The sequence below is a fragment of the Pseudopipra pipra genome, chromosome 2 (genome assembly GCF_036250125.1).
Source record: "Pseudopipra pipra isolate bDixPip1 chromosome 2, bDixPip1.hap1, whole genome shotgun sequence".
Lineage (NCBI taxonomy): Eukaryota > Metazoa > Chordata > Aves > Passeriformes > Pipridae > Pseudopipra > Pseudopipra pipra.
Genome location: NC_087550.1, coordinates 3,472,871 through 3,491,600, shown reverse-complemented (window position 1 = coordinate 3,491,600; position 18,730 = coordinate 3,472,871). Strand labels below are relative to the sequence as shown.

General features: G+C 38.6%; 1 long non-coding RNA gene across 1 annotated transcript in view; it reads left to right on the top strand.

Annotated features, from left to right (window-relative positions):
- The window catches only part of LOC135407808 (uncharacterized), a 65,295-nt gene that overhangs the window by 1,874 nt on the left and 44,691 nt on the right, over window positions 1-18,730 (top strand). Inside the window, exon 2 of the long non-coding RNA XR_010427032.1 lies at window positions 2,418-2,515. This is a non-coding gene — a long non-coding RNA (uncharacterized LOC135407808). The remainder of the gene's footprint in view (window positions 1-2,417; window positions 2,516-18,730) is intronic.

Sequence of the window (18,730 nt, the reverse complement as noted above, 5' to 3'; positions counted from 1 at the left end):
TTTGATTACTTTAAAATGTTGGGGGGGGGGGTATGTAAATTTGCAAGGAAAAAAAGAAGTGACTGGAACATAGTAATGCATTTTGATAGCTAGATATAAATTCAACCCAAGGAAGAATTGTAAGTTTATTGTAGCAATAGCCTAATAAACCACACTTTTATAACCTTGCATGGAAAACCAATCTATTAGAATATTATAATAGCAGTGGAGAGATGTATGTGGACATAGGAAGGTACAGATTTTGTATTTGGTGTCAGTATTCCTTGATTTCCTGAAAATACTGATTTTGTTGTAAATAGCAAGTTTTCATTATTTTTCACATGTCCCTTTAGTTATTTCTCAGTGATTGTTCTAGACTGAAATCCAGATCACGTGTGATGACACAGACAGAAGTTCAGTGATTCACTATGAGGCAAGCTAAGCAAAATACACTTTGCAAGTTTATTCCTTTATGCCTGTACTCTTTGTTAGGTCAGATCAGTCAGACACGGGTTGGTAAGCAAAACTGAAATCCTGGTTTTGAAAATGCACAGATGAAGGGGAGGAGAGCACTTGTAATTTAGATTCGGTTCCCCACTTTCCTTGAGAGAGTGGTTGGGCAGCTTAACTATGGGGTACTCTTAAATTGTGCTAATTAGCTATGAGACCAGAAATGCATTTTTCCACAATATTTCCTCATGAATGTTTAATTGTGATGAGGTAAACAAAGATGTCTGTAATAAGCTTCATGGTTGCAATAAATAAAGTATGTCTGAGCTATTGCTTGCCAAGACTTTTTTTTGTGCTCCGAGCCTCAATGCTGCAATGTTATTATATACTTGATTTGTATCTTTTTGGTAGTAGTGATAAGAAAAGCCCTTGAATTCATCTTTTGAATGAGTAATGTTTAAAGGTCAGTGTTTGTTTCTGTCCTGTTTCAGGATCTATTCACAAATCAAAACATAAAAAGAATATCTTAGTACTTTACACTACAGACAAACTTTAAAAATCAATCAGACAGAAAAAAAATAACCTTTCTTACTGACTATATGCAGATATAGTCATAAAAGCAGGGACTGTGTGTTTTCTGTTTGTTGGATATGGAGAAAAAGGGGGACACAAAAACTGGTTCGGAAGGATGATACAATATCCTGTATCAATTTGAAACTGAGCATCTTCAAAAAAAAAGTACAAAAAAGGAATGATAACAAAAGCAGATTAACAGCAACAAAGCTGGTGTTCAGTGTTCCAGAGTTGTACTTAGAAAAAAGGAAGGAGGAAGGGAGGGAGTGTTTGTTTTTGAAGATGTAGATAAGGAACTCTAGCGTTGGTTCACTGGAGTATTTGAGCCTGTAGTTAGTTTAAACCAGTCGAGTAGGTTTGGTCTGCTTAAATCTAAACATGTTGGGGTGTTCAGATGAAATGGCTGCTATGAAGAGACCCTTACAAACTGGCAGACTGTCTTGGGATGCTTTGTGGATAATGACCCAAATTCAGTACTGTTTGATCTACTCTGGGCCTGTCTAATTTCTCCTCTGCAGATATAAGGAAATCAAATGAGGCCACGTGCAGTAAAGAATAAAGCTGTTAAGTTGAAAATTACAGAGGCCTGAGAAAGATAAATGATCAAAGACTGTATAAACGCATTGCTACATGAAATGCACAGCACTTTACATGTAAAATAAGGTGATGAGAAGTGTCTTTGGGGCCTCAGCAACTGGCCACCTTCCAAGTTCTGCAAAGCTTCGCTTTATCCTGGAGGAGCTTTACCAAAATCAAATCTCTTGCTCACATAAGAGTTCGTGAGATTGTGCTCCAAAGACTGCAGGACTTTGCACCTTGTCATACGAAGAGAGGCTGAGCTAGGAGGGGGACAGAAAGGAAAAAGCAAGGAGAAAACAGCAGACCCTAGAGGAGCTCAGGCTGCAGTTCAGCTCAACACCTGAACCAGCAGTGACACGAGCTGAGTGTTGTGGCTGTGTTTAAATGTATGGCTCTGCTGAAGTCTGCATGTGTGTCATCGTGTTATCTCTAATTGCATTCATTAGTTATGGCACTTGGAGATTGGAGTGCACTCTCTAGGGTGGGGATGGGATGGCAACGCGTGCCAGAGGCACCAAACAGGAGATGCTGGGAAGAAGGTGAAGCAGAAAGGGGCAGGGGAGGGTCGGTGGCCATCAAAAAAGGCACAAGAGTAAATTTGTGAAGAAGAATAAGGAGTTAGAAATGGTAGGGGTAAATGAAGATGGCCCTAGAGAAAAGCATAAAGAAGAGGAAGAAGAGCAGTGGAAGTGCTGTGGCTGTAAGATGCTGGAGGTTCCCTCCAGCGCTGTGATCCTGAAATTCATTTTCATGTTTTGTTCAAAATGAAATCAGTTATTTACATGTACAAGTGTAAGAATCCGTTTCATACAGCATATCTCGTATTAACCTTGCAGATTAGACAACTTTCCAGCAACATCTGTAAAGCTCACGAGAAGTAAAAAATACCACATTTGTAGGAGGAAAGGGGAAGTGATGTCTTGCAAATACACAGGTATGAAATAACCTTTATAAACACTGGAAGTAAAATTAATGAAATAGATTTCAGAAGAGAAAACTAACTGCCTACAAATGATGGCAGTAGTGAATTGCTGTCAAGTAAGAATAATGCCACAATAAATGAGGTGGCAAAGGGAATCAAGTCAGTAAGCTGAAGAACAATCATTGGATTATCCATCTGAAAATAGTTTATAATTATAAAAATGTTAATTTAGAAAAAGTGTATTTTTATTAATTTAGAAAAATAAAGAATATGGGGAATCTGAAATATGAGGGAGTGTCTTGCTTCCCATCTGTTCACAATTTAAGTCGAACTCGATATGTATGTGAAGCAGGGAGTGTATTGTTGGTCTTATGAATAAATAGTTTTTTGCTTTCTCTGTCTAAAAAGGATCAATTGTCGATAGACCACTAGCCATTTATGCCTTACAGCACACAAGGTGCACAGAGTAGAGGGAAAGACATATTTAGGTGTGTAGGCATGGTTTGATTTAATTTGTTCTTGTGAGTACTTGGTGGTATCTATGAGGATTGATATTGTCTTTTTATGTGAAAGGATATTTGTGATGTGCATGTTTTACTTGATAATCTACTGAATTCACTTATACTTATGAATAAATAAAAACCAGCAAGAATGGGTTAAAGGAAAACTGTAGTGTCTTAAATTTCACATTTCTTAAATGTGAAATGTTACTGAAGTTTGCTGAAGAGATTTTAGTGAACTGGAACCTTGAACAGATAAAGGATGTTGTCTTCATCTCAATTTTTTGCTCCTAAATGAACATTTGTGAACCATTCTGCATGGGAAAAAAATAAAAACAAATAAACAAACACACTCCCCCCTCCTTAGTATATATGAGAGTAGACAAGTAAGTTTTTTTCTGTTGCATGGAAACAGCATAACAAAGTAAGATCCTTGTATATACAAGATTACACCTTAGTTTCATCACTTTCAGCATCTTAATAAAGTAGAAGTATTTTGCACTGTTTATTATGTGCATGAAGTTCAGCACTTTGTGAAGCCCTCTAAATGCATACCCTCTTCTTACAGGAATCTGGTTTTAATTATTACCTTGATTGGTGATAATAAGACACCTTTGAGTTGCAGACTGCATCTGTTATAACCTTCACATCTGATTACAAGGTTTTTCCTTGGTGAAAGAGCAAACACTTCAATATAAAATAGTGCCACTAGTTTATACGAGCAGATTTAGTTTTGCTTCAGTGATCAAGTACAGTAGGACATCATATATCCGTGAGGCATTCATGAAATCAAGGGTTATACTTTTAAGAGCTTTTGCTTGCAAATATCATATCTTTAAATGACTTTGCCCAGGGAGAAAAGGAAATTCAGGCTGGTGACAAAATAGGTAAATGCTGATAGCATTTTATCACAAGCTTCGAGACCTCCTCAAGGCATCAAGTTTAGAAAAAAATAGAGCAAGATATTATGGGGAGGATATTTATTATTACAAACCACAAAGTCAACAGGGACTGCTAAATGTTCTTACAGTCATAATAGCCTATCTCATGTTAATTCTAGCCCAAAGCTCTGTGACTCTTTATGTGCAGAGATAATGGGGGGTAAAACTGTATTTTTAGTTTAGCAGCAGATTCCTCCCAACCATGGAAAATAAATTAGAGAGCTTTACAAACTAAAAATGATTTGGGCTTTGAAGGAATTCCCAGCAATAATATACAAGACTTATTACCCTGGGTAGTTAGAGGGTCCCATATGTTTATGGCTGATAGTAGTCATTTTGATTGAATATTGCCTCAGCAACTTGTTTTCAAATAATTTGCCTTTAACCCAAATCTGTTGATCCTAAAGAGGAGACCTTTTTTTGTAATGTTATTCTTGTCTGTACTCCCTATGTGTCTCTTGGATAAAATATAGTGTAGGTTGCCCAGAAAAAATGCTACATTACTGGTAAAGTTGCTATATTTGATGTAGCTGGAGTTCACTGAACATCAAGATTTAACACATCAAGACCTGTGTTAGGTTCATATTTAAGAATGTGTGTGCATTTTTTTTCCGCCTAAAAGACCCTACAATTAGTTGTTCTAAAATAATGCACTGCAAACCTAGGAAAATCAGTTTAAGGTTGTTGCTCTTCATTATTTTCTTTACATTGTTATCGAGGAACATGATTGCTTTGACTTAGAAATGCTGTAAATGTGGGGGACAAAAATAGCAGTCCACCCCCCCTCGAGAATATATTGTCCCAATATAGCAAGAAATAGTTTGTGGATGTCAACAAACTGGACAGTGCAAAGAAACCAGAAGTTTCCTTATGTAGCCTCACATACTGTCTGCACTTAAGTGTCAAGGTAAAAAGATGCTAAGGATTTGAAAAAAAAAAAAAAGGCAGTAAGTAAGCAAGGAGACAAAAGCTGCTTGTCAGAAGCAAAATTAATAAGAGTTTGGGGAAATCCGGAGTTAACAAGAAGTGAAGGAAGGAGGCAGTGTGATCCATGGAGACTGGGATAGGCCAAGGAAAGCCTTGAATACACCGGCACTGCTTGTGGTGAATAACCAGAGGAGGCAACAAAAATGGTAATGTGTTCAGATAAATGATCTAAAAGGATAGTCTTTTGGGGTTGAATCCATCAGGGGCATGAAAAATGGTGTTGAACTCATCTTACACCACCTTAGTGAGTAACTGGGCTAAAGGTTCAGCTTTGTGCTTTGCTAGGAAAGGCTGGTCTAGCAAAGCTACTCTGCAGGAGGGAGTGGTCAGGTTTTTACAGTGGTAAGGTTTTTATGCAGCTAAAAATGATGTGGCTCTGGAGCTGACACTCTGCTGACCACCCTCAGTAAAGGAGGTGAAGGTGGTGGTGATTGTATTGATTAGGGAAGTGAGAAGGCTGGAAGCAAGTGAAAAATTGGAAACACTGCCCTGTGAAGTGTATTATTATGTACAAGCTGATGGTAGACAAAGAGCCTGACATTTTAATTAAGATTCTGGGAAAAAGAAGTCTGGAGCAGGGAAGCAGAGCTGCAAGTTATTCTAGTATGTGGGATAGTGAAAGTTTTGCACTAGTGACTGAGACTCCTTAGAAACAAAATAGAGAAAAAGAAAACCAGGGACAGGGCCTTATGAAGATGGGAAGGTGTATGCAACTATTTTTTTTAGAATTTTTGTGATTACTTTGGGGGGGGAGGGTGGGAACATTTTAAAAAAGTTTCATAAAGTGGAATTAATTACTTTAATATTTCCTTTTTTCTTAATGAAATGCATTTTATTCTTCATTCCTTAAGTAGGTAAGATTTTCTTTTTTAGCTATAATAATTCTGCAATACTTTTAAAACATTTAAAACATTTAAGTCTTTTGATAGCTGTGAGGAGAAGCAAACATTTATTGAGTGGAGTTATGAAGACAAAGTAATTTTTATAGTGTTTAGGAAAGTTAATGTTTCTTTTAAGCATGAAGGGAATAGAAAACTACCTCTTAATACTTGAAATGTCAGATGAAGGATCTCTTATCTTGGTCTTTTTGTTAATGATTTATGTTTTCACTGGGGTTCAGAATGCTTGTCATTTGCACTGTCCTTTGAGAGTAGCTATAGCTACCTATGGTCCAATCCAGTAGAAAATATGTTCAGTTCCTCTGTCACAAAAGTGCATGTAAAACTCAAAGTCACTAGAACCTGCTCCCAAGGCATACACTGCCAGAAAGTCAGATATATTTTATATTGCATTGGACCCTAAAGCGTTATAAAAAATGGAATATTCTTTTTTTTTGGGTTGGTTTTCTTTTTTTTGGTGTAGCTTTATGACCAGCAAGGCAGCATCAAGCAGTTTATTGCAGAGCTGGTTTATGCCTTGCAAGAGAACAGTGTAGTAGACCCTTGTGCATGCTTTGTTTTCAGCACCAACACTGGAAGCAATTTTGAATCTCATTTGATTTTAGTTGAATCTATGTTCTCTTTGTTGTCTGTGTGTGTATCAGTATTGGAAAAAAAATTACACTGATGGTTTTTTTCACTGTTAAAAGAGGCATTTAATTTGTTTTAGATTAGTTCAAAGTCTGGTTTTTTTTACATCATGCTTAACAGTTCCTTTCTTAACTCTTTAATGCCATTGTCACTTTGTCCAGCAGGGATAAAACATGCCATTTCCATGGGGGATGGGGAAGGCACTCAACCACATGTAAATGAGGATTCAATTCTACAAAGCCAGGAAAGACATTTGGGCACATTAATTTCTGTAAGAATTTGTATGGATAATCCCCATATAGGTTAATTGGGATGTTTCCTTGGTAAATGAGGTAGCCAGGATCCACATGGAGGTGCCTGTAGCCTTCTGGGAGATTCAGCTGTCACTGATGGGAGTGATGTGAGCAGCCTCTGCTTTGCTCATACAACATCGAGTGTCCTGAGCTGAGCCTTTGGATCTAATTAGACCCTGACTCAGGAGACTTGTCTGGATTAACCTTTAAATTGTATCTCAAAATACATCCCTCTATGGTGGCTCTTTTTTCCTAACTTATATCAAGTTTTTGAAGTGAGCAATGTAGCAACTGTTTCTCTGTAAAATAGTATCCCTAAATTCACTTCCTCTGTGATTCTCATATGTCTACAATTGCCAAAAAAGTGTGTGTGACAGTCGTGAACCTTGGCCCTACCCTGATGCCCAAGTTCACCAAAGTTGTTCTGAACCTGTAGGCAAGGGCTTGATCCTTCTTTCAGCAGCAAAGTCATTTTATCAGAACTTGCTCCAGTTTGGGAGTCAGAGATAGAGCTGTTCTCCTGAGAAGGAAGTCTTGGTGACTGCCTCTGTTTTCACTGGTTTGTATGTCATGCAGCAAACTGTAATTTGCTGAAATCTTGCTCTGTGGAGCAGAGAGGAAAGAAACTCAACTGTAATTTTCTCTCTGCTGCCAAGAGAGCTGAGTCCCTCCAAGCAGGAGGGGATCCTGTGGCTGGGGGAAATGCAGCTGGTTGGGAAGTTAGGGAAGAGCAATCTGTGTGATGTGCCTTTTCATGCAGTAGTGGTTTCCAATTGTAGCTGCTCCTGGGAATTACAAATATTTTGGTTTTAGAAACAGTCCCTGTATAACAAGTATCTTATAGGATGGTGACAGAATTCTGACATGAGCTGTTTTTTTCAGAGTTCTGAGGACTGCATCACTCAGTAAATGAGGCATTTTGTTACTAAGTGCCTGACCAGAACTAAGAAAATTTGTATTGTCATTCAAACCCACTGACTTGCAGTTTAGCTGTCATTGCAATATCAATTACAGATGGTTCTTGTGTTTGTTGTTGCCATTCACGTTCATGGAAAGCCTTAATAGAGGGAATAGAAAGAGGATCATCATGCACTTTCCTCTTGTACAGAAATAGATGATACAAGCACACCAATTTTGTCTCACTTATAAATAGCTCCCGGAAATAGTGGTCTATGAGGGAATAGGGCTGATTGACTCACTCCTTGTGAATAATTTAGCCTGAAAAATTAGCATTTTTGTACATGTATTATCCATGGAGAGCAGAATTCGTCTATTTGTTATTCGTAATCTTCCATTTAATAGTTTATGAATTGCTGTCTGGCTTTCTTTGAGATGGGCTTAATACATTATTTTGTTACATGTGATGTGTGATGGACCTCTGAGTCCTCTCCACAATTTGTGAGTCCTCGCTGGAGGACTGAGACATTAGGCTAGAGAACAACTACAGCAGTCCATGGTTCTCTGTGGTCCCAGGAGAAGATGGCTCTCCTCTGTGATGAGGACTCATGTGCCAGCATTTTTTGGGAAATGGACATCACCAAGGCAGGCATCGTTCACACTTGCAGTGGTCGTGAAATCTGTTTCCTGGTGATTTTTTAATTCAAGTTTGAGCAAGACTTTGTAATCTAGCTTCCTTTCCAGAGAAAATTCCGCTTTCTTTTGTGAGAATGCAGGGTTAGTGCAGAGTCAGTGTGGGACTGGGAAATGTGAAGTCCATAGTTACAGCCCCCAAGCACGACTCAGTGCATATAGAGACAACAGAGAGCTGCTGAGTGAAGTGGTGCCAGTGCCAGAAACAGGCTGTGTACATTAGCATGGTATACTACCTATTAAAAAAAAAAAATCAAGCTTCTAGTTCAAGAATTTCTTGGATATCTCTCCTGAGTTGTATTTTGTGTGTGTACATTGTAGATACACACACATGATGTATGCACATCTCAGTTTCCCTCTCTTACTCATTTCTGCTCTGTGTGAAAGTGGCTTTGCGCAGCTCTGTTTCTCAGCAGCAAATAGGAAATAGCAATCATTTGCCACTTCCTTCTCAGTATTTTATCTGTCCATGTTTTTCAGGGGCTGTGAGCATGCTGACCTTTTGCCTGGAAAACCCACCAGTGCTGGATTGCCAGGGTGCATTAATAAGTACCAGGAGAAATTCATGTTATAATCACACAAGCAAACATACAAAGGCACTGAATGTTAGTTTTATGCATGGTTACAAACGATGTCAAAATTATAGGATGTTGTATAATCAAATAATTTATTGGACACAGCTGGTTAACTGCTTACAGCAAAACAACCTGTAGCTTAATTGCTCCTTCTACTACAGCGGTTTTATGCATTGTCCTTCTGGCCCCAATACCCAAAGTAGAAAAACCCTGCCTTAGGCTTCTTGAGGGTTGTGCAAGAAACAGTGGGTCATAACTCATCCATGTCAAATTAATGTTGTTGTCATGGGACATCAATGGCATAATGAAGGGAGAATAAGGGCATTAAGGAGAGTTAGTCCTTCAATAGGACTTCCCTTCTAACTTCATTGATATGCTAAATGGAATTGTATCTTTTTTTTTTTTTACCTAAGAAATTATGATAACGTTACATAAACACTTCAAGGAAGAAATATGAACCTTGTTGTTTTAAAGTATTAATAATTTGTTTACATTCAAAGTGGAATAGTTTTATACATTTAGAATTACTTCAAGGAAAGCTTCTATGTGCTGTCAGTTCTAAAATTTCTTCTCCTCGAAGTAGTTTTTGACAAGTTCAAGTATTTTTCTTTCTAGAGTACAAAGTTTAATGCCCTGCCACATGTTCTAAAATGGCAGTTGACTATTTTAATTTTCTTTTCAGAGTTTATAGCCAGGTAGGTGAAGGACACTGATTCTTGGATACTTGCACGCTTGGGGATCACTTTGAACAGAACTGAGTGTTTCTTTGAGTCCCTGATTGTAAATAAGAGAATTTGAGAAACAGTGCTTCATTTAGTCAGGGGAGCTCTTTACATGGAGTGTTGGATTCTGAAAATAATTACCTTGATTTAGGTACATGAGTCTATTGAAAGGACAGGTGATGTTCAGTCAAAACAAGACTTGTGTCTTCAAGTTGCTAATTAACTGTATCAGCACAAATAGCTGTTCAGCCCTATGATGTAATAGTAAATAGTTGCTTATTCCTGTTTTGAAGAGAAAACAGGCACTTTTCCCTGCTTTAATTATATCCATGTTTGAAGATTATATCAGCCTAACTTTAGACTTCACTGTTAAATACTCTAGATTTTGTGAATAGCTCTGGTGCTAGATACTGTTGAAAATGTATCCATAGGTCTTCACACTTTCTGTCTTCATCCTTAGAAGCAGTGGTTTATTAAACTAGTCAATAGATAGAAATAAAACTCAAGTTAGTGTGTCAGGTAAAACTCTCTGCTTTTCACTGCTGTTTTTCTTTTTATTTATGCAATGCTCAGTTCAATTAATCTGTACTTATTCAATGGGATTGTGAGTTTCTACTGCTTTACAAATAAAGAAATGCACAAATTGACATGAGAACTCTCTCTGCTACTGCACACTGGGATTTGTCTACACTGTATTTCCTACACTTCCTTGTGAGTCTTTTGTCGGCATCCTCACTATACGGCAGTTCACCCCCTGTGCAGACCATTTAGCACCTTCTTCTCGTGTTTTGTTCAGCTCCAGTGTGTGTCATGGCAGGTGTTCCAGCGTCATTTTTAAGTCACATGGCTTATCACTGCCTCCTGTCTCTGAAGAACCAGAAGTGAGAAGCTGTGAACTCCATCTCAGCGCTTGTGCAAAAAAACCCCTGAAATTTGGTCTCATACTTACTGCTCTCACAGACATGTCTGCCTTGACAGAAGAGGGCTGTGTCCTTGAACATTTGGTGAGTTCCTAGTTTTCAAATATGCCTTTGAGGGGAAGGAAAAATAAGTCGAAAATTCAGTTTTCTGTTTGTGTTTTTGGCCGTCACTTGCTTAAACTGTTGAATGTGGCCAATGTACTTTGTTATATATTTCTTTCTGCTAATTTCTTCCAAGTTAAGTACTGAGATTCCCTTCTTTGATTCCTGTCATGTTTGTTTGTTTGTTTGTTTGTTTGTTTATTTTAATCAAGGACAATGGGAAACAGGAAAAAAAAATTCTATTCACTTGCATGGTGAGCTGCCACTGGAATGATTTTTGTCAGGAAAATGTAACTCCTTCCAGTTTCTTCTACAGATCCCTCAACAAACTCGAGGCCTGTTTCCAGCAGAACCATGAAAAGTCAGTCAGAAAAACATGCTCTGCAGTGTGCTTGAATACTTAAATATACACTTTTGCAGGTATTCAGCACTTCCACGGTAAAATTCTTATGGCATCTTAAAAAAAAATGATTATGAGCCAGTGCTAATAATTTAGTGATGCACACAAAAGGCTGTATGTGTATTATTTATTTGTGCAGCTAACTGAATGGCAACATCAAACATTTTCCTTCATGCCATCCTTCTTATCCTTCTTGAACCTTGAACCTTTCTCAGTTGGAGACTCAGTTTCCCAGGTTTTCTAGGTACTTTACCAACTGTGCAGACTTCAAGGAAATAGAACCATAAATTTCACCCAACACTTGGTGCTTGTTCTTGTTCCCAATTTCTAAAGAGGAGCATTGTTTATACAGTTTGACTCAGAATGCCATGAACGCAGCTCAACAAAACTGCATTAAAAATCACATGAAAGGGGGGAAACTGGGTTAACAAAGACTATAACCAGTCCCGAACAACAATCGCTGTGCTTAATGACATTTAAAACTAGATTAGAGAAAACACGGGGAAGTAAACAAGAGCTAAAGGGAGAAAGCTGCCGCAGAGGGAAGATGGGGCCGCATGATTCTTCCCCTCCCTGGTATCGACGGGTGTAGGAACAGTGTGATATATTCAGCGTGCTAACATTTGCATTACAAATGCTTGTGCTGGGTTTAGAAAAGACCTAACAGATTGTCATTGCCCAGAGCACTGGCATTACAGTGATTGCTCCAATATAACACGGCTGTTAAACGTCTTCTTAACCCTTGTGCTCCCTTCATCCAGCTTGAAGTAGAGTTATTTGCCTAGAGTGAGCTTTCCGAGACAAATGCCCGTTTTAATGCCCACAGAGATCTGGACAAAACAGTCATCTCTTTTAATCACGAGCATCTGAGATACTGCATGTTTTAAGTGCATGGATTTTCTGAAGTGCTGGAGTAATAGATGATGCACAGCTCGTTCCTCAGAGCACTGCCGAGATTGCACCCTTAGCTGGTGGGAAGATGAAGTATTAATGCAAGGCTTTTCACACATTCTGTTTCTCTTGTAATCTCTCCAGTTTTCTGAAAGCTGTAGGCAATAAAATTAACACCCTTTTGTTGTTTATACCATTGTTACAATGCCGTCATTCAGTTTAATTGCAGTTATTCTAATTTAGATTGGTGGAAGTTGGAATCTTGTCCTCTGGTTACTCAGTGAATACTCTGTAAATGAACACATCTGGAAAATTGTGAGGGTTTGTTTTGTGAATATTTCATTTTTAAAAATTCTTCTGTAAATGAAAGAAAAACACCCTAAATTTAAGTTTTACAGGTAATTTGAAACAAGTAAATCTCGCAAATTTTTGAACTTGGTTTTTGGATTTAGAATCACAGAATGGTTTATTCTTGAAGGGATCTTAAAGATCCTCTGGTTCCAATCCCCCTTTCATGGACAGGAACATCTTCCACTACAACAGGTTGCTCAAAGCTCCATCCAACCTGGCCTTGAACAGTTCAGGCATCCACAGCTTCTCTGGGCAACCTGTTCCGGTGTCTCACCACTCTCACAGTAAAGGATTCTTTCCCAGTATCTGATCTAAACCTGCCCTGTTTCAGCTTAAAGCCATTCCTCCTTGTCCTATAACTACATGCCCTTGGGAAAAGTCCCTCTCCAGCTCTCTTGCAGGCACCCTTTAGGTACTGGAAGGCTGCCAGTTGGTCTCCCTGGAGCCTTCTCTTCTCCAGGCAGAACAACCCCAACTCTCCCTCGGCCTTTCCTAATAGGAGAGATACTTTAGTCCTCCAATCATCTTCTTGGCCCTCCTCTGGGCTCACTCCAGCAGGTCCACATCCCCCTCACGGTGAGGGCCCAGAGCTGGATGCAGCACTCCAGGTGGGATCTCACGAGAACAGAGTGGAATGGGAGAATCACCTCTCTCAACCTGCTGGGCCCTTCTCTTGATGCAGCCCAGGATGCTCTTGGCTCTCTGGGCTGAAAGCCCATGAGCTCAGTGCTGGCTCATGCTGAGCTTCTTGTCAACTAGGACTCCCAAACCTTCCTCCTCAGGGCTGCTCCCCACCAAGACTCTGCTGTGTTTAGGATTGCCCCAATCCCGATGCAGGACCACGTATTTGGCCTTGTTGAACTTCATGGGGTTCCATCAACCTCTTGGCTGCAACTCTGAGTGCAACCATCCCCCCAATTCCTTATCTGTTCGGGAATCCCTCTGTCCAATTCATGTCTCTCCAGTTTACAGGCACAGGTGCCGTGTGGGACAGTGCCAAATGCCAGGTAATTCTTAGTGTTTTCCATCCCACTAAAGAAAAGCAGATCTGTGTAGACAGACGTCTATCAGCCCCAAGTGTGCTTATAAAAATTAATAATCACCTCAGCAAAGCACTGACAAAGGCTAAAATGTTCCTGTTCATATTAGTACAAAAACTGTGTATCTGAAGCAATACTGTCACTAAAGTAAGATAAACCCAAGCTGTTCTCTACTCTGTGGGAGTAAATGAAATGCAACGAAATCAGATTATGAATTGACAAAGAGATTTCTATTTAAATATTAGTGAATCCACTTCTATCACTAATAGAGTGCAGCAATGGGAAAAGGTAGTGATCTTGATTCCAGCCTGCAAACCTAGCAGAAGAGTTTGAACTTCATTGCTTAAAAAGAGTTCCCGAGAGTCTCATACTGAGAGAACCAACCAGGTAGGATTAACACACTTGCATTCAAACTAAATTCCACTGCCTTTTTTGTCTTTTAACAAGATCAGTTCACATCTCTGTCTCAGGGAACATAGTCTGAACAATGTGGTCTGGGCCAGGACAATGTGCTAGCATTTTAGGCTTTAACAGAACTTCAATTTGCATAAAAATAAAAATAAAATGCTGATAAATAAATAAATAAATCTTTTGTGCTTTTAGAAACTCTATTTCACGATTGAAACATCCATGTTTAGAACAAGTATATATTTTTCTGATTCAAGATCTCTCAGGAGGTGGAAGAGCACTTCTTTCAGTACTGTTTTGGTTAAAGTACCACTGTTGTATTTTCTCTGGCTCAGAGGTGTCATAGGATGATTCTACTGATGGCTCCAGCTCAAAAACATATAGGAGGTCACAACACTCCAACTTTCTGGTTCCTTTGATTTTGTCTTTTGGTCAGGAAGATGTAAGAACATCTTTAGAATTTTACTTCACCTTAGACATTAACCATTAACTCAGCTCCAGAAAAGTTTTAGTAATAATTAAAACTAAACAACCAAACAACAAAAACAGAAAACCCCAAACCCCCCCAAACCAAAGAACCCCAAATAAACTATTTTGTTATAATAATTTAATAATATTTGAAAAAAATTTAGTCTTTAAACTTATATATATAGTTTTAAATTTGACCAGTTAATCACTGTTTTGTACTGTGATGTCATCTTACATTTACAACTGATTATATTTCCAAAAACCCCTCTTCCTTAGCATACAAAATTTCCTTAATGTTGATATAAGCTGCATCAATCAATTGTTATATGACAGTTTGCAACTAGATGTAAATGTCCTAAATATCTGAAAGAAAAGTATATCATGTCAGCATTTAGTGGGCAACTAAAATGTCTGCTTTGAAGGAAAGACATAGAAGTAGCCAATACTGTCTGGAAACTGTTGTCTTTATATAGAGGATCTGTATGGAATGTGAAGAATGGCAACTTCAGAAAATTTGCAGAACCAAACCTGCTCCAATGCAGAGACATGCAGCAGAAACAAAGTTTCTCCTTGCCATAAGGAAAGGCATGGGGTCCAGTTTTATGACTGGGTAACACATCCAAATTAATTCCTTATTTTATTTAGATGTCCTTTATAGAGTGTATCATCACCTTGAAGAAGCTGAATGTATAAAAAAAACCACATAGATATTCTAAGAAATCTCTTTTAGAATAGAAATATCATCTCTGATATGTTGGTGTCTTGTACAAAGCAATGTCATTAACTTCTTTGAGAAGGTAGTATTTTGTGGGGGCTGGTTTTTTGGCTCTTGATATTACAGTTTACCATTATTAATTAATTCATGACTAGCAGTAAAAATCTTCCATAAATATTCTATGCAGAAGACAAAAGGGTCTAACATGAAAATGTTTAAAAGCACTGTGTAAAAGAGGATGCAACAGCATGGTAAAAAAATAGCATCATAAAGCTGCGTTCCAGAAATTGTGCAAATGTCCCAAGCAATAATAAATAGGATTTTGTGGGTGAGGGATGGTCATTGTATCTTTTTTATCACCTCTGAGAGAAATAAGCTGCAATTATCTTGACTATTTCATCAACTTAAAACAACCTTTCATTCTGAATTTCAAGAATGGTTTTTGGCTGAAAGAAAAGGCAGATTTGTGATTATCTAAATTGCAAAAAGACATAATATTTTATTAGCAGTCTTGGCAGCAGCACTCATGTATGCAAGCTGTAGCACAATCTAAGGTACTTGTTACAGTAAAATCTAATTAAAATTTAAACTGAGCTGATGGCATTCAAACTGCCACTGGAGAGGGAGGATTGGATTCTGTGGGTCTCTTCTTACATATGTGTGCTTCTGCCATTTTGTTCTTTGGTAGCCAAACAGCATCTGTCTGAGCTCAAAAATGTGTTAGTCTGCAGAGTTTTGGTGTGCTGTTGTCAGAAAAAAAACCCACATAGCCTGTTATTTGCCATGGTTTTGTGTGATCCTTGATAACTTTTGTGATCCTGGATAACATCCCTAACCAGGCATTTTCAGTTGTCAAACACTGGAGCCCTGTTTTGGTCTGCAATTTTCCCCAGCACCGTTTCAATGAAGACTTAGATATGCAAAACGGGTTTAATGTGAATTTCCTAGATAAGAGTAAGTCAAAATATCAAACTACCCGCTGTTGTGGTGGCTCTACGAGTTCACTGAGAATGGCAGTGGTAAATCTTGTGCTTCACTTCTGTGTGTGAAGAGTGACAGCTCAGTACAACGTTTTCCTGCACAGCCAATGTCAGTCTGGCATATCAATGCACTCCTCTTGCTGATGTGCACCAAAGGCTTGAGCCAGGATTACAGGAGCTGAATAAAGAGCAGGACGTGCCATGGTTTGCTTTTACTGATGAATATGGCTCGGGTTAACTGTCAGCAGGGCTTAGAGGAAACTGTCTTTTAAGTCAGGACTCTGCTACACACATAGTGAGCCATTTGCTCTTCTGAAAATGAGCAATTATTCTACGCAAATTTCTATGTTGCCACTTTGCTGGATTTGATTCCTACTGTTTGAGCTGGATGCAACCAGCAAATCATCCATTTTCTTCCCTGTTTTCTATATTTGTTTTGGAAAACACGCCAGTAATGGTGGAAGATCTATTCCTTTGTGATGTTTGTTCCTGCTTTTTGCTACTTAGCCAGAGAAGACTAATCCAAATATATCAGCTGGTGAATTCCAAATGGCAAGTGAAGGCAAACTTTGTGGCAAAAGTAGTGAACAGGTAAAAGATCGAGTGCTCAATTATTTTATTGAGCAGGTGTATAACATACTAGTTTTTCTTAATTCAAATTTTTTTTCTATGTGTGAATCTTAAAAGGAAAAAAATTTCCATCGTTTCTAATCAATTCCAAATCCTGTGATAGTATCTGTAACATCCTTTGAATCTCATATCCCTGGTTCCAGTATATGCATAGATGCAAGAAAAAGAGAGTGGTTCTGTAGTTGGTGGAAAATGTCCTGCAGACAATGGGAAAGTGAAGATCTTGACACAGTGAACAAAGTGAAGAAAGATTTTGAAACAGTCTTACACCAGAGATCCAAGGGAAAAATTGTAAAGAAATGGTGAAATATTGCAGACATCTCTTTTTCCTACTGATTTTTTCTTGCTACGGTTGTTTTTGTCTACATCAGGGAAGTTTTCATTCTGCAGAGCCCTTGAAGTGCTTTCATTCAGGGCAACTTGTGGTTATGTTTAAATTTTTTCCTGTGCAATAAAAGAAAAAAAATCTGTTGTAATAATTAGCAGATACAGAAGAATGATTGGGAGCAGACATGGAGTTTAATGGAGTGTAATGAAATTTTAGTGGAGCCTGAAATTTGTTTTGAACGGAAACAAATACAGTGAAGTTCTTTCCTGGTGTTCCACAGGAGTATCTCCTGTGATTTTTATATCTATTAAGGTGATTGGCAGAATTTTCAATATGTTTTCCAATTATCTCTGCAAACACTTTGGAAAAATCAATTGCCTAAAGCTCCTTCCCTTCCCTTCCCTGACCCTCTCCCTCTCCTCCTTCCCTCCAATTATGCTGCTACTTATTCGAATAAGTTAGAAAAAGAAAAAAAAAATATTTAGTAACATTTGCTGTGGCAAATGTGAAAGGTCACATTCTTATTGAGAACAAATCGAATTTGGTGAAACTATGAAAATATTTTTACAGTAATTTATATCTTTTAATGATTTTACCAAAAGCTATTATGAAGTGTAACATGCTGTTGTACTCTCTTGCACTGTGTCATGATAGAGTAAGTACACTGATAGTTTATTGTGGAAGAGATTGTATGAAGTAAATAACTCTAAAATATCACAGTGTTTTTAATTCTCAACTCAAAATATGTGCAACAAATAGGAACTTTGCAGAGTGGTTTCCTGCTCCTCTCCCTGCGAGGGAGACATATATAGACAAGCATGCTAGTAATCACTGAAATGTTATTGCTTTTAAGGAGAAATCGGGGGGGTTTTTTGTGAATGGACATGAAATTTATAATCTATTAATCTATTAACATCTGTTTAGCTCCCCTATAAACTACCACCCTCCTCCCCACCCCCAGCTCATGATCAATTAGCTGTGAATGGAAATTGAGAGCAGAGACCACTGGTAAATCTAAATACGTCAATGCATTTCAAAAGTGATGCCCTTGACATTAAATCTTTAAAAGACCCTCACTTGGTCCTCATCTCATGCTGTTGCCCAGCATCTTGTCTAAGCCTACTACTAATCCTACTTGCTGTCAGCATATTCATTAGCTATTTAATCTCTTAAATCCCATGTGAGAATTCACAGAGCAATGACATTTGCCTGTAATTATATATATATATGTGCATATGGGTTGTATGCCCATGCAACCCAAATTTTATTTCTGTTCTTCCTTGTGTTCTTGCTGTCCTTCTGTCCCTGCCTCTTTACAAAGAGCACTGTGGTGCCTGCTGCTCAGCCACCCTCTCATGCTGAGCCTTGTCTTTGGGCAAACAGATGTGCTGCCTGGAGAAATACCTCTGAGGCTTTGGCAATTAATCTGGGAAGGTTCCCCACCTCTCCATCCTAGATGTCATGATTCTGATGGATACTGACAGTCTGGAATTCCTTGCTAAGAGCTTGGGTTGATGTCCTCAGCTGGCAGGACGCTGTGGGCCTATGCAGTGTACTCAGTCCAGGGGATGTGGAAAACAGCAGTGTGTGCAGAACTTCAGGAAAAGAGCACGGTCAATGCTGTCCCCTCTGAGCTGGAATCAGAGCTGGAGCATCATAAGATGCCATTTCATGGTTTTTTTTTCTGTACTTAAAAGACTGGAGTGTTTTGAGCCACCATTCCCTGTGGTCAGTAGCTAACCACTTTGTCATAGGCAGGTGTATCATGGGCTGAAAGAGCCTCCTGCATTTTCATTGGAAACAAAGACAGGGTCACTTGCACCATTTCAGTGCTTGGAGAGTTGTTGGAGATGTCAC